Source organism: Ovis canadensis, chromosome 9, assembly GCF_042477335.2.
Source record: "Ovis canadensis isolate MfBH-ARS-UI-01 breed Bighorn chromosome 9, ARS-UI_OviCan_v2, whole genome shotgun sequence".
Taxonomy (NCBI): Eukaryota; Metazoa; Chordata; class Mammalia; order Artiodactyla; family Bovidae; genus Ovis; species Ovis canadensis.
The window spans coordinates 36,290,918-36,316,731 of record NC_091253.1 but is presented as its reverse complement, the minus strand read 5'-3'; the positions used below and the strand labels follow the sequence as shown (position 1 = coordinate 36,316,731).

Sequence of the window (25,814 nt, the reverse complement as noted above, 5' to 3'; positions counted from 1 at the left end):
TTACTAGACACATACCCCAGAGAAATAAAATATATGCAAAGCCATGCACAAAAATATTCATAACCACCAAAAGCTGGGAAAAATTCAGATATCCATTGACCTAAAAATGGACAAATTATGATCAAATCATACAATGAAACACAACTCAGTAGTAAAAACAAAATGCTGATATATGCAACACACAGATTAAACTCACACCTAGTGTGCTGAGTGAGAGAAATCAGACATGAAAGAATGCCACCTTATGATTTATATAAAGTTCAAGGATAGGTAAAATGAACCTATAGTAATAATGGTTGTATTCATAGGTGTAAGTGGAAAGGGACACAGAGAATGGTTTTTTTTTTAAAAAATATTTATTTATTTGTTTGATTACACCAGATCTTAGTTGCAACAAGCAAGATCTTTACCTGTGGCATGCAAACTCTTAGTTATAGCACATGGGATCTAGTTCCCTGACCAGGGATTGAACCTGGGCCCCTTGAACTGGGAGCACAGAGTCTTAGCCACTGAACCAGCAGGAAAGTCCCAAGGGAGACTTTTAAGGTGATGGAAATATTCTCTGCCTTATATTTGAATGGTGGTTACCAGGTGTATACAGGTCTGCTCATACGTAGGCAATCAATGAGCTGGACACAAGATCTAAGCCCTTTATGTACCTTACTGATGTATTTTATATTTCAATTAAAATTTTAAAAATATTTTTAAAAATTATTATGCTTCACATTTCCTAAAACTCTGTTTGCATTTCTCTATCTTTATCTCTTTTCCCTTGAAGGATAAATCCAACCTCAGAGAAGCAAAGGAAATCCACATGGACAAGTTTAGGTTCAAAATAAAGATGGAAAAATCAAGGTGAGACTGGAATTGCCCACTTTGAATACCTGTACCGAAGTCTCACTGAATAATCGCCCCAAATTTCACTTCACTTTGTGACATGTACCCGTATTGACTTCTAGTTTGAACATTTAAGAAGAGATACAGCAAAACAGAATAACTTTCCAATAATAGTGACTTCTACTCACCAGGTTTACTGGATACTGGAGGTTGTGGCTCCAGCCCCATTCTTCTCACAATTAATAGTGTAACCCTGGGATGACCATGTAACTCTCCAGGTCTCTGAACCCTCAATTGAAATACGAAGGGGCTGACCAGTACCTTTTTTATTCTAATGAAATACAAACAGTCTCTATGCATTCTGTCATGCAGCTAGTATTACTTAGTGTCTGCTAGAAACCAGCTATGTGTTATATCAGAGGTTGGAATTCAGGAGCTCATGTCTGCTTTATTCAGTAATACTTATGATTTTACCTCCAGTGAAAGAAAAAAAGATCATTCATTTGATGTACGGATGAAGGATCTAGCAATGGGGAGGGATGGGAAGTGAAGGTTCAACAGGCAACAGCAGTACTGATGTTCTGCTTCTCTTAAACAGGAAAGAGCCCCAAACACTCTGAACTGACAGGATTCTGATGTGTTTAGCTGGGAGTCTGACTATCTATCTGGGTCTTTCCATTTCCTTCCTCTCACAAAGAGTACAAAGTCAAGGCCATGCCCTGTGAGTGTTTGTGCGCACACCTTAGAGGGTAAGTATATTTATAATGAATGAGCATAGCCCTTATTTAATTTTGTGTATGAATAGTGTTTGTGTGTGTGTGTGTTTGTGTGTGTCTGTATGTGCATGTTTCTTAGTGGTCATCTGTAAGGATGTGATATGTGTTTGTGTACGTGTGTGTATGATGGGGGAGAGGGGGGTTGGTATACATAAAAGCTGTCTGAGGCTTTATCTCTCTCTGAAGGCTGAGTAATAACATGAAAAGTGTGAGTCAGAAAGATAAAGGGTTAACCATTTAATGAGTATGAAATTCATTCAGAAAACTGTGCTTTGTAACTGGTAAAAGGAAGTACTGAATAGTTTCTCGTAAAGTTACAATAGCCAGGCCTACAAAGGAAACCCCTCCTAGCTTGGAATTCCAGAGTGTTTCCTAGAGTTTGAAAGGTGGCTAAAAAGCAGCCAGGCATTTAAAAGAGAAGATGGAGTGAGGGTGCCTGGAGTCAGGAGAGCAAATTCCTCTTCCATGAATAATTTCAAGGGAAAGCTAATGGATCTATACTCAATATCCAGTCTCTTACCATTTTGCTTTTGCTTTGTTTTCATGTCCTTTCTTCTAGCGTGGCCCAACACATAGTACAGGAGAGACCAGTGACCTGAATTCCCTGTCTAACGCTTTCCCTAAATGTTCTCCGTTTACTCATCTATCAGATGGATTCTTATCTCAAAAATAGTAGCTCTGAGCTTCAGATGAACGTAAGCTAATAGCTTACAGGCTGTAAACTCTGCGGGAGTGGGGAATCCTCCTGGCTTGTTCATTTTTATCTATAGTGTTCAGCACAGCCCCTCTCACATGATAGACATCTCCCAGATATTTGTTGAATGAATAAATGAATATATTAAAAAGGACATTTTTAAATAAACCATTAGGTGCTACTATAAAATCATTTGGTGATAATGGTGAGGGAGAAAATGTAGGGATCCTCTAACTTGCATCCTACAGGTTTTTCAAGAGAATTTGGGAAGAAGGGAGGAGATAGGCTGGTTGGGAGCTAGAGGCTAGAATCGGCAAGACAAACTGAAGCTCGCTCATGGCTTCCCTGGGGGCTCACACGGTAAAGCGTCTGCCCGCAATGCGGGAGACCCGGGCTTGATTGCTGGGTGGGGAAGATCCCCTGGAGAAGAAAATGGCAACCCACTCCAGTACTCTTGCCTGGAAAATCCCACGGACAGAGGAGCCTGGCAGGTTAGGGTCCATGGGGTGGCAAAGAGTCGGAGACGACTGAGCGACTTCATTTTCACTTTCTTTCAGGCTCAGAAAGCCGGCCTCCTTCATCTCTGCCTTCCCTGCTCTGAGGCCCTCGCCCATCTGTGCCTTTGCATCGCTCATAAACACAGATCCTTCATTTGACCAACAGGAGCTGCTGCTCTTCTGAGCTTGACACGGACACTGATGCCACCTGCCAGCAGGGTGGGGCAAACATGCAGATCAGGCGCTCCCAGGTCTGTGTTCCTACTCCAGTATATACACAGTCAGGCCCCGGTATTGATAGGATTGTATTTATACAGAAGAAAAGCACAGTACGAGGCACAGTTTCAGTGAGATAAAACATAGAGTGGAACCCAGAATTAAAGTGTTCCAGTGAGCCTTCCTACAGAAGGTCAGAAGTGTGAGGTACTACCCAAGTGAGTACCCAAGTACTCAGCACTCTTCCAGGTGATAAGCTAAATGTAGGAGAGCAAGCCACAAATACATCTTTTCTCCCATGCCAGGTCCTACACCTCTTGGATTCCAACAGCCATCGGTATCCTGCCTGAACTATTTGCAAGCATTACAGTACAGTGTTCTCCTTGCTTAGCGGTCAGCTTATAATTTCTTTAAGTGACATAATTTCAGTTATGCTTTGAACAGTCTTTCCCCAGTAAGAGTATGTCAGGCTTGGTCAGGAGCTCTAGGCTCAGGGATAAATGAGACTGAATTCTTTTACTTATGAAGCTCATCGATGCAGTGATTTATTAACTGTAAAAACCAGCTGCATCACTTTCTTCCTCTGTTCCCAGTGTTTCTTCTAAACACCAGTCAAAGGATTTAAGGTTCTTTTTCTCATTGAATTCCCACCACAGCTCAGTGTGGTACATATTTTCATCAGACTCATTTTAAAGATGAGGAACTGAAGGTAAGAAGGTTACATAACTTGCCTGAAACATTCAAGTTACTGCTAAGAGGTTAAAAATTCAAATTTAAACAGCCTGACTCCCAAATTGCAAGTCATTTCTGTACTAGGAAAGAGAAACAGAAAAAAATTTCATAGAACTGCCTAAACGACTACAAAAGTTCAGGGAAATTTTTCTGGTACAGTAGAATTTTAGCTGGGTCTTGAATGACATATAGAAGCATGCAGTTAAAGAGAAGTGAAGGTACTTTGCAGTTGAGACAGCATTTACAAACCAGCTCAGAACTATAAAAGCTTCTGTGATATCCCGAGTGTGATGCCAAGTTCATTGGCAAACACCCACCCTCCTTCCAGCGGGGTTGGATGGTAGTCAGGAGTGTGAGTGGAAATGAGGCTGGAAAGGGTCTCAAGTTTTTAAATCAAGACTCGAATGGCCATCTTTTCAATGCCATTAGCACCTCAATGTTTGTGTGCTTTGGATTTGAGACAATTAGGTTACTGCGAGTTAAAAATGTGAATGAGTTGGATCATTATCAGAGCAATGCCTCCATAGTTGTAAGGCAGGTTTTCCTGTGTGGCTCAGATGTGACCTTAGAAAATGGTGTCAGAAGCCAGTCCAATGTGTTTCAGCAAAAGCATCAGCTTTTCCTTGTGGAACCATGGATAGTTTGTTGCGCTCAGTTGTGTCCGACTCTGTGTAACCCTACGCATTGTAGCCTTCCAGGCTCCTCTGTCCATGGGGTTTTCCAGGCAAGAATCCTGGGGTGCATTACCATTTCCTACCCAGGGGATCTTCCCAACCCAGGGATCAAAACGTCATCTTCTGTGTCTCCTGAATCGGCAGGCAGATTCTTTACTACTGTGCCACCTGGGAAACCTGTGGAACCATGGATAAGAATGTGTAAGTTCCAGGATAATAGTTAGAGGGTAGGGTAATGCAGGGGCCTTTCCAACTATCTACGTTTATCTAGAGATGTGATTGCCCTCACCAGCTTGTCATGACCTGTGAAATGGGGTTGGAGATATGGTTTTCCTATTCCAACTTCCCAGGGATATCAGAAGTCACATTCCAGGCATACAGAGCTTTAAACCAAAGAGTCCCCATTAGACCATATTTTTGGAGGAAGAATGAAACGATCCAACAGGAGGGATATTCATGATATCTTTCTTTATCGTTTTCTCCATGAAGGTTATGCAGTCTTCAGCTTTCTTATTGGTACATTCTGTACTTACAAAGGAATAATCTGCATATGAGTCTTCACATGAGATCAAGTGCATGATATGATGATTTGATATACATACGCTTTGTCGAGTAATTACCAAAATCAAGATAAATACCAATCCACCACTTCACATAGTTGACATCGATAGTGCTCTCTTTTTTGCGGTGAGAATGCTTAAGATCTATTCTAATCAACTTTCAAGTATACAATACCATGTTAGCTGCAATCACCATACTGTGCCTCTGCTCTTCAGAACTTCTTCTTCCTGTAAGTGAAAATGTGCGCCTCTTGTCCTGTATCATGTGGGGTGCCATATGACTTGTAGGAAAGAGTCTCTGCATACACGGCCTGGTGCCTGAACCAGGCTGGGAAACTGTGATGACAGTGAAGAGCTATGTGGGTGTCCGCGCCTCCGCCATCTCAAAATGTCCAGCTCTGGGCTGAAATATTTTCCCCCATGAAATCCCCACTGCAAACAGAAACCGGAACTATGAACCCAAAGAAAAATATCTATTTGAATTTTTCTTCCGGTGAACTGCCTTTTAAGCTATTTTAGTATATTTTCTTGGTGGCTGAAGCATAGCAAACAGACGTGTGCTTCTTTCTCACAGATGTGCTATTTCTTTGAACCATGCATGGAATGGCACATATGACAAGGCATTTATTTCTTTATTTACTAGAGTGTGGTTGATTTACAGTAGTGTGTTAATTTCTACTGTACAGCAAAGTGATTGTTATACATATACATGCGTGTATATATATATATATATACACACACACACATTATTTGTTTAAAAAATATTCTTTACCATTATGGTTTATCACTAGAGGGACCACAGTTTGGGGAAGGGGGAAGAGGCAGTGGGTGCCACTCCCCTTAGGGGATCTATTTCTCAGAGGTCACCAGGTAATATCAAGTGATGTGTGAGAGTTTCATGGAGGAAGGCTTTTCTCTCCTGCATGTTAACTGCCATCTTTGCATCCCGCTTATTCAGGAAGTCAAGAAGCAAGATTCTCAGCTATAAAAGGTGATCAGATATTTCTGATGAATCCTGGAATCACAGCACTAAGCACTGGACAAAAGATCAAGGGGACATCGGAGCCAGTCAGATAATGGGTTACTGTGTGGTGAGTAGCAGGTGATGAGTTACTATGCTGGTTTTGGAGACCACACAACCAAAATCCAGAGGTATTCAGGATTTCCCCTCTGGTCCACAGGCCAGATCCAGGGACCAGACTGCAGCCTGTAACAATGCAATATGGTCATCTTTCCGTTATCGTATGCACCTCCTCAACTAATCATCAAAGGACATAAAATGTGCCTTGTAGCCATTTCTAGAGCTGTGGAAAACACAAGGTTCCTCCTCTGCACACACAACACCTTTGAAGGGTGTAGTACAAATGTGAAGTAGGTCGCCCCTGGGGGTTAGCTTTGGGACTTCCTAATACTCAGAGCAACGTAAGCAAAACTGCTTCACTTTGCATAGCTAAACACAAAACTGAGCAAAATCATATTGGGTACTTGCTCTGTTCTCACTTGTAGCCAGATATTTTTAAGTATTCATTTTTAACACATTATAAAAATAAAACAGGCCTATTGTGAAAATAAGAGATAAATATAACAATGCTCTTTTCAAAAATAAAATTCTACAATTACAAAAATCACCATTAGTGTTTTCTCAAGCAGGAGGACTCAGCAAACTTTTTCTCTAAAGAAACAGATTGGAAATATTTTAGGCTTTGAGGATCTATGAGCTCAAGCACAAGAACTAGGTCCTGCCATTGTATCGCGGAGGCAGCCATAGAAGATCCATAAAAGCCAGTGTGGCTGTGTATCAGTTGTTTCCAAAAAGAAGGGAGAGGACAGGTTTGGTACAGGAGCTATAGTTTGCCACCCCCTGGCATACAGAATTTAGAATTTTATGATGCCTATCACATCATGTATACAAACGGGTGGGTCTTTCCAGGTGGCCCTACTGGTAAAGAATCTGCCTGCCAATGCAGGAGATGCAGGAGACCCAGGGCTTCAATCCCAGTAAGATTCCCTGGAGAAGGAAATTGCAACCCACTCCAGTATTATTGCCTGGGAAATTCCATGGACAGAAGAGCGTGGCAGGCTACAGCCCATGGGATCGCAAGGAGTCAGACACAACTCACATACTCACATACATACACACACACCCCCCCACACACACACACAGGTGTGTATCCTGCTCTTTTCACTTTATGTAATACTATAAATACTTTCTCAAGTTAATGAACTTTCTTTATACAGTATTCTGCATTAAGCCCTTACTTGTTATTCATTTTATGAATATACCAAAATTTGTATGACCATTGGACATTTACATGTTTTATAGTTTCCTTACTATTTTACATAGTATGATGAAGATCTCTATACACTGGTTTTCCATCCACATTTCATATTATTTCCATAAGATAGATTTCTGAAAGTAGAATTTTTTTCATTCCTTTGGAAAATATTGCTATCTTTTTTTTTTCTTTTTTTGGTCTCATACAGTTTCTCCAGTTTACTCCCAGAACTCAGTATTAAATTGCTCTTTTATCCATCACCACACCAGCACTGACTATTACCACTCTGTAAATCATTGTTCATTTGACAAAAAACGGAACATCTTAGGCTTCTGTTTACTTATGGAAACATGGCACTCGGTCCCTACGCCTTCTCATCCCTCTTTAACACGGATGAATCCAGCAGAGGGGAATGCTGGAAGACCACGGGCCTCACACTTCCTCCTCTACTGCACCCTCCCAATCTACCCCGCCCCTCCTCCAGGCAGAGGGCAGAGAATGGGTAAGCCCATTATCTTTCCGAATGTTCCTTCCCTCTTCCTGCCCATCTCACATCTGGACTGAATACAGATTCCCTGGTTTCCTGTTTCTCTCCTCGCAAAAGCTCCCAATGTCAATTTCAAAGTCACTTTTTTTTTTTTTTTTTTTGCTTCTCTATCTCACTTCAATTCCCAGCTCTTTATTGACATTCTTTTTGCATCAAATGGGTTTGAATGAATTCTGCATCTTTAAGACTCTCCGTTTGGCTGCTCTTGTCTGCCTTCAGCGGGGCAGACCATTTACAGGTTCACTGGGATGTATGAAGATGCTTTGTGGACAGTAGGCATTAGTGGGGTCTGTGGTGCAGTTCCTTTGAATTCAAAACCTGTCAAGCAGTACCAGGCCAAGAAATCCTGTGTATTGACTAGATCAAATCTATGGGGTCTCACATGTGCAATCCTGTTCTACCCATTAGCTTCTTCTACCTATTATGTCTTTTGCATTTTCCCAGATACTGAGCTAGGATTAGATAAACTCAAATTTTGACTATGAAACTGATCAGGCCTGTGACCTGATCAGGGAAAGGATTTAACCTCCCTAAGCCTCTCCTTCTTCAACTGTGCAAAGTGGTGGTGGCGGAAGGGCAGGGTGGTGTGATAACACCTTTCTCCTGGAGTTGAAATATTAATATCTTAACCCAGGTGATATAGTGATGATTAAAAACAAACAAACAAACAAACAACAACAACAAAAAAAAACAAAACAAATCCACCTACCAGTACAGGAGATGCAGGAGACATGGGTTCTATCCCTGAGTTGGGAAGATCCCCTGAAGTAGGAAATGGTAACCCTCTCCAGTATTCCTGCCTGGAAAATCCCATGGACAGAGGAGCCTGGCAGGCTATAGTCCAAGGGGTTGCAAGGAATCAGGCACAATTGAGCCCATGCATAAGTACAAGTAATGTAATAATACCATAGTCACTTACTATGAGAAGTAAAGATAATCCCATGTTCTTATAACTGTGCCTGTCCACTCCTTTATCCTCGCTGCCACTGCCTCGGTTTGGGTCAAAACTATTGCAGCACAAGTCTGACAGGGCCTTTCTATGCTAGGCAGGCACACAGCTTTTCACCGCTTCCTTCTGCCTCCCCACCAGCTTTTAACCGCTTCCTTCTGCCTCCAGCTGTCCCAGCATCCTATCAGTCAGTCAGTCAGTCCAGTCACTCAGTTGTGTCCAACTTTTTGCAACCCCATGGACTGCAGCACACCAGGCCTCCCTGTCAATCACCAACTACCAGAGCTTACTCAAACTCATGTCCATTGAGTCGGTGATGCCACCCAACCGTCTCATCCTCTGTCGTCCCCTTCTCCTCCTGCCTTCAATCATTCCCAGCATCAGGGTCTTTTCTAATGAGTCAGTTCTTCGCATCAGGTGGCCAAAGTATTAGAGCTTCAGCTTCAACATCAGTCCTTCCAATGAATGTTCAGGACTGATTTCCTTTAGGATGGACTGACTGGATCTCCTTGCAGTCCTAGAGACTCTCAAGAGTCTTCTCCAACACCACAGTTCAAAAGCATCAATTCTTCGGGGCTCAGCCTTCTTTATAGTCCAACTCCCACATCCGTACGTGACTACTGGAAAAACCAAAGCTTTGACTAGACAGACCTTTGGTAGCAAAGCAACTTCTCTGCTTTTTAATATGCTGTCTAGGTTTGTCATGACTTTTCTTCCAAGAAGCAAGAGTCTTTTAATTTCATGGCTGCAATCACCACCTGCAGTGATTTTGGAGCCCCCCTCCTCCCCCCGCACCAAAAAAAAATAAAGTCTGTCACTGTTTCCATTGTTTCCCTATTCATTTGCCATGAAGTGATGGGACCAGGTGCCATGATCTTAGTTTTCTGAATGCTGAGTTTTAAGCCAACTTTTTCACTATCTTCTTTCACCTTCACCAGGAGGCTCTTTAGTTCTTCTTCACTTTTTGCCATGAGGGTGATATCATCTACATATCTGAGGTTATTGATATTTCTCCTGGCAATCTTGATCCCAGCTTGTGCTTCATCCAGTCCAGCATTTCTCATGATGTACTCTGCATATAAGTTAAATAAGTAGGGTGACAAAGTACAGCCTTGATGTACTCCTTTCCTGATTTGGAACCAGTCTGTTGTTGCATGTCCGGTTCTAACTGTTGCTTTCTGACATGTGTACAGATTTCTCAGGGGGCAGGTCAGGTGGTCCGATATTCCCATCTCTTGAAAACTTTCCCACAGTTTGTTGTGATCCGCATGGTGAAAGGCTTTGGCATTGTCTATGTTTTTCTGGAACTCTCTCACTTTTTCGATGATCCAGTGGATGTTGGCAATATGATCTCTGGCTCCTCTGCCTTTTCTAAATCCAGCTTGAGCATCTGGAAGTTCATGGTTCACATACTGTTGATGCATGGCTTGGAGAATTTTGAGCATTACTCTGATAGTGTGTGAGATGAGTGCAGTTGTGCGGTAGTTTGAGCATTCTTTGGCATAGCCAAAGATTGGAGTGGATTGGAATGAAAATTGACCTTTTCCAGTCCTGTGGCCACTTCCGAGTTCTCCAAATTTGCTGGCATACTGAGTGCAACACTTTCACAGCATCATCTTTTAGGATTTGAAAAAGCTCAACTGGAATTCCATCACTTCCACTAGCTTTGTTCATAGTGATGCTTCTAAGACCCACTTGACTTTGGTTTCCAGGATGTCTGGCTCTAGTTGAGTGATCGCACCATCGTGGTTATTTGGGTCATGAAGATCTTTTTTATATAGTTCTTCTGCGTATTCTTGCCACCTTGTCTTAATATCTTCTGCTTCTGTTAGGACTATACAATTTATGTCCTTTATTTTGCCCATCTTTGCATGAAATGTTCCCTTGGTGTCTCTAATTTTCTTGAAGAGATCTCTAGTCTTTCCCATTCTAATGTTTTCCTCTATTTCTTTGTATTAATCACTGAGGAAGGCTCTTAATCTCTCCTTGCTATTCTTTGGAACTCTGCATTCAATTGGGTCTATCTTTCCTTTTCTCCTTTGCTGTTCACTTCTCTTCTTTTCACAGCTGTTTGTAAGACCTCCTCAGACAACCATTTTGCCTTTTTGCATTTCTTTTTCTTGAGGATGGTTTTGATCACTGTCTCCTATATAATGTCACGAACCCTGTCCTTAGTTCTTCAGGCACTCTGTCTATCAGATCTAACACCTTGAATCTGTTCATCACTTTCACTGTATAATCATAAAGGATTTGATTTAGGTCATGCCTGGATGGTCTAGTGGTTTTCCCTACTTTTCTCAATTTAAGTCTGAATTTGGCAATAAGGAGTTCATGATCTGAGCCACAGTCAGTGCCTGGTCTTTGCTGACTATATAGAGTTTCTCCTTCTTTGGCTGCAAAGAATATAACCTGATTTTGGTATTTATCATCTGGTGATGTCCATGTGTAGAGTCTTCTCTTGTGTTGTTGTAAGAGGGTGTTTGCCATGACCTGTGTGTTCTCTCGGCAAAACTCTATTAGCCTTTGCCTTGCTTCATTCTGTACTCCAAGGCCAAATTTGCCTATTACTCCTGGTTTTCCTTGACTTCCTACTTTTGCATTCCAGTCCCCTATAATGAAAAGGACATATTTTTTGAGTGTTAGTTCTAGAAGGTCTTATAAGTCTTCATAGAACCATTCAACTTCTTCAGCATTACTGGTCAGGGCATAGACTTAGATTACTGTGATATTGAATGGTTTGCCTTGGAAACGAATAGAGATCATTCTGTCATTTTGGAGATTGCATCCAAGTACTGCAATTTGGACTCTTTTGACTTGATGGCTACTCCATTTCTTCTAAGGGATTCTTGCCCACAGTAGTAGATATAATGGTCATCTGAGTTATATTCACCCATTCCAGTGCATTTTAGTTCACTGATTCCTAAAATGATGATGTTCACTTTTGCCTTCTCCTGTGTGACCACTTCCAATTTGCCTTGATTTGTGGACCTAACATTCCAGGTTCCTATGCAATATTGCTCTTTACAGCACTGGACTTTACTTTCATCACCAGTCACAGCCACAGCTGAATGTTGTTTTTGCTTTGGCTCCATCCTTTCATTCTTTCTGGAGTTATTTCTCCACTCATCTCCAGTAGCATATTGGGCACCTACCGACCTGGGGAGTCCATCTTTCAGTGTCCTGTCTTTTTGCCTTTTCGTACTGTTCATGGGGTTCTCAAGGCAAGAATACTAAAGTGGTTGGCCATTCCCTCCTCCAGTGGACCATGTTTTGTCAGACCTCTCTATGATGACCCATCCGTCTTGGGTGGCCCTACATCATGGCTCATAGTTTCACTGAGTTAGACAAGGGTGTGGTCCATGTGATCAGATTGGTCAGTTTTCTGTGACTGTGGTTTTCAGTCTGTCTGCCCTCTGATGGAGAAGGATAAGAAGCTTATGGAAGCTTCCTGATGGGAGAGACCGATTCGGGGGAAACTGGGCTTTGTTCTGATGGGCCATGCTCACTAAATCTTTAATCCAACTTTCTGTTGTTGGGTGGGGCTGTGTTCCTTTCCTGTTGTTTGACCTGAGGCCAAACTATGGTGGAGGTAATGAAGATAATGGCGGCCTCCTTCCAAAGGTCCAGCAAACCACACAGTGCCCCCAAATCTGTAGCAGGCTACCACCATCCACACCTCTGCCAGAGACTCCTGGATCCTCGCAGGCAAATCTGGGTCAGTCTCTTGCGAGGTCACTGTTCATTTCTCCTGGGTCCTGGTGCACACAAGGTTTTGTTTGTGTCCTCCAAGGGTCTGTCTATCCATCACCAACTCCTGGAGCTTGCTCAAACTCATGTCCGTCGAGTCAGTGATGCCATCTAACCATCTCATCCTCTGTCATCCCCTTCTCCTGCCTTCAATCCAGGATCCCATACCTCTGCTAATCTCAACTGTCTCCACACCACTCATCTTTTGCTTATGATGACATTATTTTTCTTTAATGCCCTTTCCTTGTTAGTTTTTTTTTTTTTTAAGGAAAGCGTGGATATCACCTTTCTGATATCATATCTCTCTCCTTGATGTCACATCTCCTCCCGTACCTGATTGACTTTACATAGGACTGCACTGCAGCATTTCAGTCTTCTCACACATTGAACATGTACTGTGTGGATGCAAAATGTCTCCTGTCATATGAGTGAACAAAAGATGTGACCATCCAGCCACCAGCCGCTGCAGCTGCCCCCAGCTGTGCACTTGAGGGCATGCAGAATGGAGACGAGCAGGATCCTGGCCCTAGAGAATGACAATGCATATCAAAGGAATGATTTCACTGAGCCCAGACTCTTGCATCTTCCCAGACATACAAAACCACCAAATTCATATCCAGTTATCTCTAATTAACATTGTTCTGGCTACCTGGTTGTTGCAAAGCTCCTATATATTCTACTGTCTTCCTTACCTCTTTGAGGAGTCCCACTGAGAGATCTGAGCAACTTTCTTCTGGGCTTAAGTCCTCAGAAAATCCACCAAATAGGAGATATTTTTTAACTTTTAGATTGCACTTTTTTTTTTTCTTCCAGTCAACAAATGTGGGCCCAGAACTGTGTGAGGCACTGGGAACACAGCTGGGACAAGACAGACCTGTCCTGCTTTTCACAACACTTACAATACCTTTTGCATTTTGTCCATTGCATTAATTAGAAGCCAGGGACCCTCCTCCCACACTGGAAGCTCCTGAGGAAAAGGGTGATGGTCCATGTGTCACTTAGCCTTGCGCCAGGCACAGGGCAGGCGCTAAGGGGGTGTTTATGGAATGACTGATGTTTTGTTGCCAACAGAAAGCAGTGGCCTCCTTGAGAGCAGGACAGTGTCTGATTCGCCTCTGCTGCCCCAACAAGCAGCAAGCACAGAGCCCGGCACCATAAATCCTAAGTAAATGAATATGGGAGGAAATGAATAAGTGATCCCCTTTCCTCAACTCTCACCAAAGGAAACAAAACCCAGCAAAAGAACAACAAGCAGATAGGAGGAAAACTGGCTCCAAAGCCTGAATATCCTCATGAATAAGGAGTTCTCTATTTTATTTCCTGGAAGATGCATGCTTTACAAATTATAAAAACTGATCTATTTTAACAATAATAATCATCACTGAATGCTAAGTCTCTTCAGTCGTATCCTACTCTGCTACCCTATGGACTGTAACCTGCCAGGGTCCTCTGTCCATGAATTTTCCAGGCAGGAATATTGGAGTGGGTTGCCATTTCCTCTTCCAGGGGGTCTTCCTGACCCAGGGATTAAATCCATGTCTCTAATGTCTCCTTCATTGGCAGGCAGGTTCTTTACCTCTAACACCACCTGGGAAGCCCAATAATCATCATTGCTGATGGCCATCCCTTTTTGGCTGAGGAAGCTGGGATGAGGAAGTGATTGCCTCTGAGGCTCAATTCTGTAAGATGGGGATAATAAAGCAAACCCATCTGTGTGGAGAGATAATTCAATTAAATGAAGGAAAATATATTTAGTACCTATCTCCTAGCACAGAGTAGGCTTCAAGAAGTGTTAGGAATTTTTTTGTTCCTCCCTGTTATTCCAATAATCTAGTGTGACAGCAAAATTTAAGCCTTTTTTTAAAAAATAAAAATGCTTCCTAATTTTTCCTCCAGTCAAACACACAGATTCTAATTTCAAGAGAGTCCTGGCTATTGGTTGATCCCAAGGAAACTAAATTTGCTCAGTGTACAGGGTGGAGCCATCATAAGGAACTAGGGGATGGTAGTTAAGGGTGCTCACTGGTCAAGTGTTAAGTGTGCTCTGCTCTTAAGGCACCTGGGTTGAATTCATTCAACGCAAAGATATGATGTTCTGGCCAAGTGCCAGCTGCTATGCTAGGCATGGGGTACAGCAGAGATGAAATCTCTGCCCTCAGGGAGTGGATATTCTGCCAAGGGGGAAGACAGAGAATCAAATAATAAATGTATGAAATGTTTGTGAGAAATGAAGATGAGTGTGACGGAGAAATACAGAAGATAACAGGAAAGTCTGTACTGGAGAAGGCTGGGGGGAGGGAGAGGGGGACGCCAGGAGGGATTGATTCTCTGCTTTGCATCCCACTCAATGAGTGCTGGTCACCAGAACAGGAGCAACCTCACAATTATGAGGCCCAGTACATACTGAACATGCAGGGCCTGCTGTTTAAAATTTCAAGTCAGTGCAAAATTTCAAGTAGAGTGTTAAACCAAGTGTAGGTCCTTCTAAGTATGGGGCCCTAGCAATTACACAGGTCACATACACACAAGCTGGCCCTGGCCTCTGGGAAAGCTGTTATACTTTATTCTTCCTCCATTTCAAGGTTTATTTATGTATTTGTGAAAGTAAAAAGGAGACTGAAAAAGCTGGCTTAAAACTCAACACTCAAAAAACTAAGATCGTGACATCCACTCCCATCACTTCATGGCAACTAGATGGGGAAACAATGGAAAGAGTAGCAGACTTTGTTTTCCTGGGCTTCCCTGATAGCTCAGTTGGTGAAGAACCTGCTTCCAATGCAGGCGATGGAAGAGATGTGGGTTCGATTCCTGGGTTGGCCAGGAAGATCCCCCTGGAGAAGGGCATGGCAACGCAGTCCAGTATTCTTGCCTGGAAAATCCTCTAGTGAGAGGAGCCTGGTGGGCTACAGTCCGTAGGATTGTAAAGAGTCGGACACAACTGAAGTGACTTCGCATGCACATAGTCAGTTCAGTTCACTTTAATCGCTCAGTCGTGTCCGACTCTTTGCAACCCCATGAATCGCAGCACACCAGACCTCCCTGTCCATCACCAACTCCTGGAGTGTAAGTGATGTATATATGGAGTGTGTGTGTGTGTGTGTGTGTGTGTGTGTGTGTGTGTCTGTTGATAAGCAGGCCCATCATCCTCATCATATTGTCAACGAGGTGCATGTCCTCATTTACTCAAAGAAATGGACTCAGAAAGTTCACCTACTTATAAGGAAGTGATAATATTAAGACCTGCGATGTGTGCATCTTTCTCACGTCATGATGTGTTCATATTTCACCTCATTTAAGAGCTGGACAGAGCTTTCCAGGTGGTGTTAGTGGTAAAGAACCCACGTGACATTACAGGAGACATAAGAGACGTGGGTTCAATCCCTGGATCAAGGAGATCCTCTGGAGGAGGGCATGGCAACCCATTCCAGTATTCTTACCTGGAGAATCCCATGGACAGATTAGCCTGGTGAGATACAGTCCATAGGGTCGCAGAGAGTCAGGCACGACTGAAGCGACTTAGCACACACACAAGCCCTGGACAACCCACTGGGCTAGGCAGACAGAACAAAGACTTGAGTACACTTTTTATCACTGGCTCTGAAACCCATGATGCTGAACATCCTCACCATTGGAGGGCATTGCTCTTTACCCTTTTGGTTTCAGCTGTGCTATCGAAAGCAGCAAATCAAGAGCAGGACCACAGTTTGACGTTAAACTATTCAACTCCAGTTAATTACCCATTGCGGTGGAAGCGCCTAAATACAGGATGTCCCCTCACTCAGCCATTCTGCTTTGCATCATTATCAGAAAGACAAATGTAATTCACATCCAATTACTCACTTGCCGCGAGATCAGATATTTATTTCCATTGTACTTGCGATTCTCAGGGTTAGAAATATCAGTATTTGTTCATGGCTAGCCTAAATCAAACATCCTGTTGATATCGTAAGGAGCCATTCAGTTATTGCCGCAGGTATGCTGAGTCACACAACACATATGAAGTTTATGAGCTGACAGGGAAAAGCCTGTAAGGAGGCAGAGAGATAAGCGGCTCGACTGATCGCAAGCGTCTTACGAAATATCCATATTGTTTATTTATACTGTTCATTTATTGAACTCAAAAGGTGCTTGGGAAACTGAAACTAGTTAGGAACAAACTAGTGAGGGGTTATTATTATTATGGTTTTCAACTTGGTGGTGGTGGTAACTTTTGGATGAAATCTATCAAGTACTCCTTTTAGGAATTTCCTCTTTCTAATGGAGCAGAGGCTTGACTAGTTAAAGCTGAAGAGAGACACAGCAAAATGATGGAACAATAAAGGAGGCTCATGTAACTGGGAATAATTTACTCAGAGATCTGGGGTGGCAATAACTGGTGTCTGTCCAAAACCCATGTGGTCAGTTAATAAGATTAATTTGAAGAGGCCATATTAAAAGGGAGAATTCAGACGCTTAGAAGTTGCGGTATGCAATGGACCCTTTCCCTTCTCCATTCAGATTCATCAGTCAAATATAATTTACTCCCTGAGCTTTTCATCAATTCCTTGTCCTTGCAGACATCCCTGTTATAGGTTGTGCCTGTCATTCCCTCTTTATTTGCCTGGTCTGCTTCTCCATCTCCACTAGCAGATTATATGCATAGATAGGTTTTCTTAAGCCATTACATTGTTCTCCTTGGTGTCCTTGGACAGATCAGCATTCTGGGAATCGGCTTCTTGATGAAGTCTGACTCGGAGTTGTTTATTCGTTAAGTCGAGTCCAGCTCTTTGGGACCCCATGGACTGTAGCCTGCTAGGCTCCTCTGTCCATGGTATTTCCCAGGCAAGGATACTGGAGTGGGTTGCCGTTTCCTTCTCCAGGGGATCTTCCCGACCCGGGGATGGAACCCGCCTCTCCTGCATTGGCAGTGAAGTCTTTACCATTGCGCCACCAGGGAAGCCCTGCTAGGAGTTAGTAGCTGTGAAAACCAGGCAAACGTTACTTCTCTGAGTCTCAGTTCCCTCGTCTGTGAAAAGAGGATGTGAAATTAGATGGTTTCTTTGGTCCTTTCATACTCTATCACTCTATATTTCTATAATTTTGTGTCTAGTTTCTATGAGGCACATGGTCATTAGCAATACACCAGGTGACTCTCTTCAGCTTCATCAGATAAGCCAAGTAGAGGGATTTGTGAACCAAGTTTTAGTCTTTAGATGACAGTAAATGAAATATGAGTCACTGATGTGATACATTCTCCAGAAAAGGTAAATTTGATGTTTGAATACACAGAAATATATTAGGTTTTAAAATATCAAATTTCCATTTTGGTAGATCAAAAATGATTGAATAAAGGCAGTTTCCTAAAGTTCATGATCTCTCAAGTGAGACAGAAAAAATCTACTTTTCTCCATTCCCATCAGCATAGCTCATATTTGATGCCATACAAAAAAGAGAGTAATGGGCAAAGATAGAAATGCATTCAGTGAGCGGCGGTGATATCGAGAGGGGACTAAAAGGATGTTCAATTAATAGGGAAGAAAATAAATGCACTCTTTAGAGATGTAAGTCTTCTAAAACTTGAAAGAGAAGTGCAAAAGACAAAATATATCTGCATACATTTTTTCTGAAGGAAAAGTGGAGGTCGTGACTATGTAGTTTGGAAAAACTTAGACTCCTGTAAGGAAGAACTTTGGGGACAGAGCTGTCCATAGTTTGAATGCACATGTCAGTTTGCTGTGAATGTGGTTTTGCCAGGAATATTTAAGCCCAGGTTATCCTTGGGGACTTCAGGAGTACAGGGTAGTGGGTACAGTTCGTGGCTCTCATCTGGGGTAAGTTTGCCATCCAGGGAACATCTGATAAGATCGGGAGATACTTTCGGTTGTCACGAGTCTGAGGATGGGTAGGAGGGTACTGCTGGCCTCTAGTGGATGGAAACTAGTGGAAATGTTATTAAACATCCTATAATCCACAGGACAGCCCTCCACCAGGAAAGACCTATCTGGTCTAAAATGTGCTAAGATTGAGAATCCCTAGGGTAAAGATTTTAATAACGATAAGAAAAAGCAAAAGTGTTAGTCCCTCAGTTGTGTCCGATTCTTCGGGACACCATGCACTGCAGCCCACTAGGCTCCTCTGTCCATGGAGTCCTCCAGACAAGAACACTGGAGTGGGTAGGCATTCCCTTCTCCAGGGGCTCTACCTGACCCAGTGATCGAACCCAGGTCTCCTGTATTACACGCAGATTCTTTACCATCTGACCCACCAGGTTGATAAAGATATTTGCTTCCTAATATCCCCATTTTTAAAAAAGAATGTTAAAACATGCAGAAATGTAAGTGAAAAAAGGAACATCCAGCACTAACTTAATGAAAAGAACACATTTCTCATTGGAAATAAAAAGAGAAGATACTGCCTTGAGAGTAGTTGTCTCTGATTAGCGGGATTATTCACATTTTTGTTCTCTTTTGTTTAGTTGATTGTTTTCTCTGTTTTACCAGCTACCGCTTTTAAATCTAGACACACAAAAAAAAGAGAAAAAAATCTAGGTTGAACTTTGAAAACCTGATATGGCCCCAAGGATCTAACAGCACATGGTAATAAGAGTAACAGCAACTGTGACTTCAAATTAGAGGCAAGCTTATGTGGAGACAGGCCAGCTCATTCACTCCCCATCAGAATGTAAATTGTTATAACCCCCTTTGGAAGACAATCTGGCAATATGATTGCATAGCCTTAAAAATATTTGTAGCCTATGACCCAGTCATTCTAATTCTGGGAAGCTAGCCTAAGGAAATAATCAAAAATAGGCACAAAGATTTATCCACAAAGATGTTCATTTAAGCACAATTTACACTAGTCAGAAATTCAATTTATAATGGCTACAAATTGAAAACAGCTTAAAAGAACAGAAATAGATGAATGCTTAGCTAAATTATAATAAAACCATATGATATATTACATAATCATTGGAAATAATAAGGGTCCAAAATATATAAAAAGGGTAACCCCAAATATTGGGTTAGCCAAAAAGTTCATTTGGTTAGTGAATATGTTATTCAATAAAGTTCTTCATGAAAATGAAAAATGATATTTTTACTCAAAACCGAATGAATTTTTGGGCCAGCCCAATATACAAGTATACAAAGGCCCAAAAATGTTTGGCAGAAAGTATCTTAAAATGTTAACAGAAGATAAACATTTTTGGGGTATGAGATATGAGTGGCTTTTATTTTGTTCTTTTTTAATATGTTTTTGCCTTTTTCAAATTATGTAAAATGGGAAATACAATTATTATAATCATATAAAAACACTGGTAAGATTTAGAAAATGCCAAATCTGAGTCCAATGCAGTTATGAATTTAAGGAATATCATCTTATTTAATGTTGCCACTATTTTTAGATGATGATTCCCATTTCACAGATGAGAAAACTAGGCCTGATACTCTTCATTCTCCATGTCTAATCTTAGCAATTATTCTCTCTAAGAAGCCTTCCTTAACCTCTGAAGTCTAATTAAATCATTCTTTCTCTGAATTTCCATTGTCTTTCTGATCTTTATTTTTATTTTTTTTTTTTTGGTGTGGGAGGGCCTGGGGAGTGGGTGGATAATAAGTAGTGCCTGGCAAGTATATGACACAAAGTATTGGTGGTCTGAATGAATGGATTTAAAAAAAAAAGAATAACTTACCCAAGCCAATAAGTGGCAGGGATGGCCAGGTCAGTGTAACTTCAAAGTCATTGTCATCACTGAATGTTCCAGATGGATCATTAGGTCTAAAGTTCATTTCTCAGAACTTATTGTTGGAACAGAATGGAGCCTGGCCTAGAAGTTGTACATGTATCTGGCCCTAAAGACCTGAAGGCCTGCAAAGCACAGCATGGATCTTTCTCTACGGAAGTGTGAGCATTTTTGCAATGCTTAGCACAGCAGCTGGTAATGATTGTTGCTTCTGTTTCCCTTTGAAATTCCATGTTCCTTTACTAAACAGGGCATTACTAATCTGGAGTTAGGGAATAGGTGAAGAACCTGATTTGCAAAAAGGATAACAGATTCATGAAAAAAAGCAGAGGTGTGTGTAGATTATGGTGTTTCTATAAGGCTTTGTTCAATAGAGATGATTTAAAGGCAAGCTTTAGCTGGCTGGTCATAATAGGAGCCATGTTATGGAGGGGATTTACACAGCAATTACCATGGTCCTTGCTGGTGGGTTACAATGTTTTAAGGCTCCCTGGATATTTAAGATTAATGTCTGAATCAGCAGTGTTATTGTTGCAGGACCTCAGTGCTGATGGGGAGCCATTTGGGACAGGAATTTTTACCCCTTATCAGAACATAAAATATCTCATAGTCTGCAAGAACACCAATGCCTATGGCTTGTAGCTGCCCTCAAAATAGGTTAAGTACCACGTTCATTGGTTTCTTCCCTTGGCAGCCAGAATGTGTCAAACAGTCTAGAGCTACTTTTGCTCATCCAGGTAATATGTTTAAAGTGGGAATTATGAAAGAAACAAGAGAGGGAGTGAGAAAGGAAAATTGAAAAAAGAAGAGAAAAGCATAGCGTGATCAAGACACAAAGTTTGCAGATAGATTTGATCCACTCTTCTTTAATATGGGAACAGTCCACGATGTCTCGCTTCCAGTCCAATCATCATGAAGGGAAATAGTCAACACTTACCAATGATGCATTTGAGATCAAGTAGAATAGAATACAGATAACAAGTAGATACACCGTGTATCTGGCTTCCCTTGTGGCTCAGACGGTAAAGGATCTGCCTGTAATGCAGGAGAACTGAGTCGGGAAGATTCCCTGGAGAAGAGAATGGCAACCCACTCCAGTATTCTTGCTTGGGAAGTCTGATGCACAGAGGAGCCTGGTGGGCTACAGTCTATGGGGTCACAAAGAGTTGGACACAACTAAGCGACTAAACACACACGCACGTGCACACATACATACCACTAATGATCAAACACCACTATGAAACACTGGCTGATTTGCCTATCTGTAAGTCTGATTGCATTTTCCTGGGTAGAGAAAGCAGAACATTTGGAAACTATCTAGGCCTCCCCCTGTGTCTCAAAATACTAATTATAAAAGTCATAGTTTATTGGTCATTTGCCACATATCAGGTATTTCTATTACATTTTTTTCATCCTAAAAGATCTCAGTGATAGAGGTATTTCTAGTGTAATTTTCCAGGAGAGAAGATTAAGGTTGAGAAATAGTAAGTTAAGTGCCTGAGATTAGTTAGTTTAGAAAGTGACAAAATTCAGATTGCAAATGAGGTCTATGCATCTGCACAGCTAACACTCATTTCCACACTCATGGACCACACTCTGGAGTCCATCACATTTGTAGGAAAAAGGTGGGCTTGAACAATTTCTGCTCCATTTGGTAAGTGAATTATTTTTTTTAAGTCAGTGGCATTGGATAAGAATCAGAAAGACATGGTGTGGGAGCACAGGCAGGGTGGGATGGTATGGGGAAGAAAGCCACGGCAGTGAGGAACACACAGAAGGCCCCCAATCCTTGGTTCTTAAAGGAATGACTGCATCAGCATCCATGAAACATCCATGGAGATGGGAGGAGGAAGAAATGTTTCAGTATTTTCCTTCATTTTTCAAATGCACAGACTGAAATTTTACATTTTCATGCTAGTCAGTATACACATAAAAATCAAATTTTTGATCCAAAATATACATAAGATGACAGAAGGCAGTGTTTACTGAACACCTGCTAGTGCCGCATTGAGGCATACATCTTCTCATCTGAACCTCATCACCCGCTTCCCTGCTTCCTGCAGTAAAGAATCTGCCTGCAATGTAGAAGACACAGGTTCGATCCCTGGATTGAGAAGATCCCTTGGAGAAAGAAATGGCAACCTTCTCCAGTATTCTTGCCTGGGAAATCCCATGAGCAGAGGAGACTGGTGAGCCACAGTCCATGAGCAGTCATTCAGTTGTGTCTAACTTTTTCCAATTCCATGGACTGTAACCCACCAGTCTCCTCTGTCCACAGGATTACCCAGGCAAGAATACTGGAGTAGGTTACCATTTCCTACTCCAGAAGATCTTCCCAACCCGGGGGTTGAACCCATGTTTCCTGTGTCTTCTTCATTGGCACGCAGATTCTTTACCACTGTGCCACCTGGGAAACGCCGGGCTACAGTTGATGAGGTCGCAGAAGAGTTGGACACAACTTAGCAACTAAACAAAAGCAACAACAAACTTCATAAACTTGACTGCAAAGAATTATATCCATTTATAGAGTTAGATGGAGAAGGCAATGGAAACCCACTCCAGTACTCTTGCCTGGAAAATCCCATGGAAGGAGCCTGGTAGGCTGCAGTCCGTGGGGTCGCTAAGAGTTGGACACGACTGAGCATCTTCACTTTCACTTTTCACTTTCATGCATTGGAGAAAGAAATGGCAACCCACTCCAGTGTTCTTGCCTAGAGAATCCCAGAGACGGGGGAGCCTGGTAGGTGGCTGTCTGTGGGGTCACACAGAGTCGGACAAGACTGAAGCAACTTAGCAGCAGCTGCATAGAGTTAGAAACTGGATCTTTGAGAAACTAAGCAACTTGACCCAAAACTGTTGAGCTACTGGGAAGAATTTATGATGGAACTCGCACATCTCTAACCTCAAAGGCCAAGCAGTGGTCACTGTTCTACATGCTGATCTTGACCTGATTTTCTTTTACAAACTTCAACTGCGGGTTAAAAATTATTAACAGAAATTATCAACATAGGTTGTCTTCTGGTAGAAGAAGTAGAAACAGGAATGGGAGAATTTCCATCAATGCTTTTGTGTCTTTCTAATTTTGAAACATGAATTTAGTACCTATTCAAAACAAATTGTCAAAGTTAACTTTAAAGTGGATTAACATGAACATTAAGTTAAAAAATATAAATCTGGTTATTTATGGTTTAAATCCATATAATGGTCAAATCTAAGAAACATATGATGACAAAGAAAAAAAGCCTTAAGGAGAAACATATATTGAATTTTCTTCCCTCTCTCCCTATCTTGTCAATTAAAGTCAATAAACACTTATTGAGAAACTCCTACACATCAGTCTGGGAATTATACAGCTTTTTAAAATGTTGCTAAGATTGTATGAGAAAAAAAGATTATAGGTGAAAAATAATTATAATTTAGTTTATATTGTTTTGCTCATAGGCTTATACATTATTTTGAAATTCTTTTCTGAAATAAGGAAAGAAAAAATAAATAAGCTAAATAAAACAAGTTTAAAAATCAAGTGTTGAAATACCATCTTTCTACAAAATTAGAAAACATCATTCATAAATGTAACCTTTTTAAAAATTTTTTAACCATTTATCATTTATAATTATTATTGTTATTTTTTTTTACTTTGCAATATTGTATTGGTTTTGCCATATATCAACATGAATCTGCCATGGGTGTGTACACGTGTTCCCCATCCTGAACCGCCCTCCCACCTCCCTCCCCGTACCATTCCTCTGGGTCATCCCAGTGCACCAGCCCCAAGCATCCTGTATCCTGCATCGAACCTGGACTGGCGATTCGTTTCTTATATGATATGATACATACTTCAATGCCATTCTCCCAAATCATCTCACCCTCGCCCTCTCCCACCTTTTTAACCTCCCATTGTCACATACTACACAGAGAAATCACATTTTTCTCTTTACTTAGAGAAGTCCCATTTACGGACTAAGTAGACCCTGCTATAAATGTCAGCAAATAACATAAATGTGCACTTTCTGTAATTTTCTTCTATTTTTGTTAATAGCAATTGACACGACCTGGAATGATTATTGTGTGCCTGGCACTAAGTTAGATATTTTTCGTGTGTTGGTGTTTAATTCCAAGAATTCCCTGGAAAGTGGATATAGTTGACCCCATTTTAGAGATGAGAAAACTGGGGCTCAGAGAGGACAGTCCTGTGACCAGAAAGAGATGAAGCTGGGATCTGAACTCCTCCAACAAAAGAATGTGCTCTCAATGATTGCATTTTCCTGATTTACAAAGATAAATATAGGTTCCAGCATGCCTGGGGAAAGCAAGGGCTCTGTTATTTCTTTTTTCTTCATTCTATTTTTTTTTCTTGTTATTTCTAGCCAGGACTACCACCTGGTACCACCTTTTGTTCAAAAATGAGAATGGACATGGACCATCACAGATGGAGATCCACATTCCTATCATGGATTTATTCAAAAGCACACAGATTTCACAAGAGGAAATGATGAGGCATTTTTCTGAGATGTTGAAAGTATTCTGTTAGTCACCAATGAAAAAAAAAATGCTCTGAAAATTCCTCAAAGGTAAAAGGTAGCCTTTCTTCTCCCAAAGCTCTGATATGGTCCCAAAAGGAAATAGAAACTTGCATAATTTAGGCTCCAGTGATTCTTCTTTCACTCTTATTAACTGCAAATCTTTGCCACATTTTTCTTTACTAATTAGTTAAATGCTTAAGCTCCTGAGTCACTGGCTGTCTACTGGTTAGAGCTTGTTCTAACTCTTCCACCCTCAAATGGAACTTGCAAGGAATTAGACACTGCAAAGATTCTACATTCATGTCCTGAAAACAAGCCAGCAATGAGATTGCCAAGAAGGACAGATAAGCATGAGTAATAAGACGAACTAATGCTGAGTCAAGGCCTTCTAATACATTTCCAGTGGGAAGAAAAGAGAAAAATTCTGTTTCTTCACTGATTCATGTATGTCTTCTTCCCTCTGAAGATTTGGATTTACATTGGTCCTCTTGTCCTTATTATATTCAAGAGCACAGTTGTATTGAGCCTGCAGTTTGAAAATGGCCTTGAATTTGTCTCCAGCAGTGATGGAGCCAGACATGAGGCCAACTCTCCTGTTCTCTGTAGCTAGAGGCCAGAAGTTTGTCAAAGTCACAGAATCTGAGAAAACCAGCAGCACATGAGACATGAAATGAGCATGTACAGGAGGTGGGAAGTTTGCCTCTTCCAGAAAAGTCACATCTTCAGCATAGGTAATTCCAATCTTCACTACTCCATGCCAAGCAACGTTCCCAGTAGGTGCTCCATTAATCACTGTCATATAAACCACAGGAAAAAGCCATGAGTAGTATTCCCAGGCTTGTATCTAATGACACAAACAACTTAGTATAAATATATGACCTTCCACTGATCAGCTCCAAAATACTTTTCTAAAGGTTGCTTCGCCTTTACTCATTGGCAGAGTAGCTGTCAAAATGTTCACAGTTCCCCAGAAGCTGTATCCTCTTGGGCTTGTCTCATTCACATTCTCTGCCCTTCCCTAGATACCATTATCTTCCTAAAAAATTAAATCTGATTATATTGTGTG

At 41.5% G+C, this 25,814-nt stretch overlaps 1 long non-coding RNA gene across 1 annotated transcript; it reads left to right on the top strand.

Moving 5' to 3' along the window:
* Positions 1-1,420: 1,420 nt before the first annotated feature.
* On the top strand, positions 1,421-24,868 carry LOC138446065 (uncharacterized). The gene is made up of 5 exons (XR_011259122.1): positions 1,421-1,586; positions 2,865-3,055; positions 4,916-5,216; positions 5,945-6,077; positions 24,593-24,868. It is a non-coding gene; the product is annotated as an uncharacterized lncRNA (long non-coding RNA).
* The last annotated feature ends 946 nt before the right edge of the window (positions 24,869-25,814 follow it).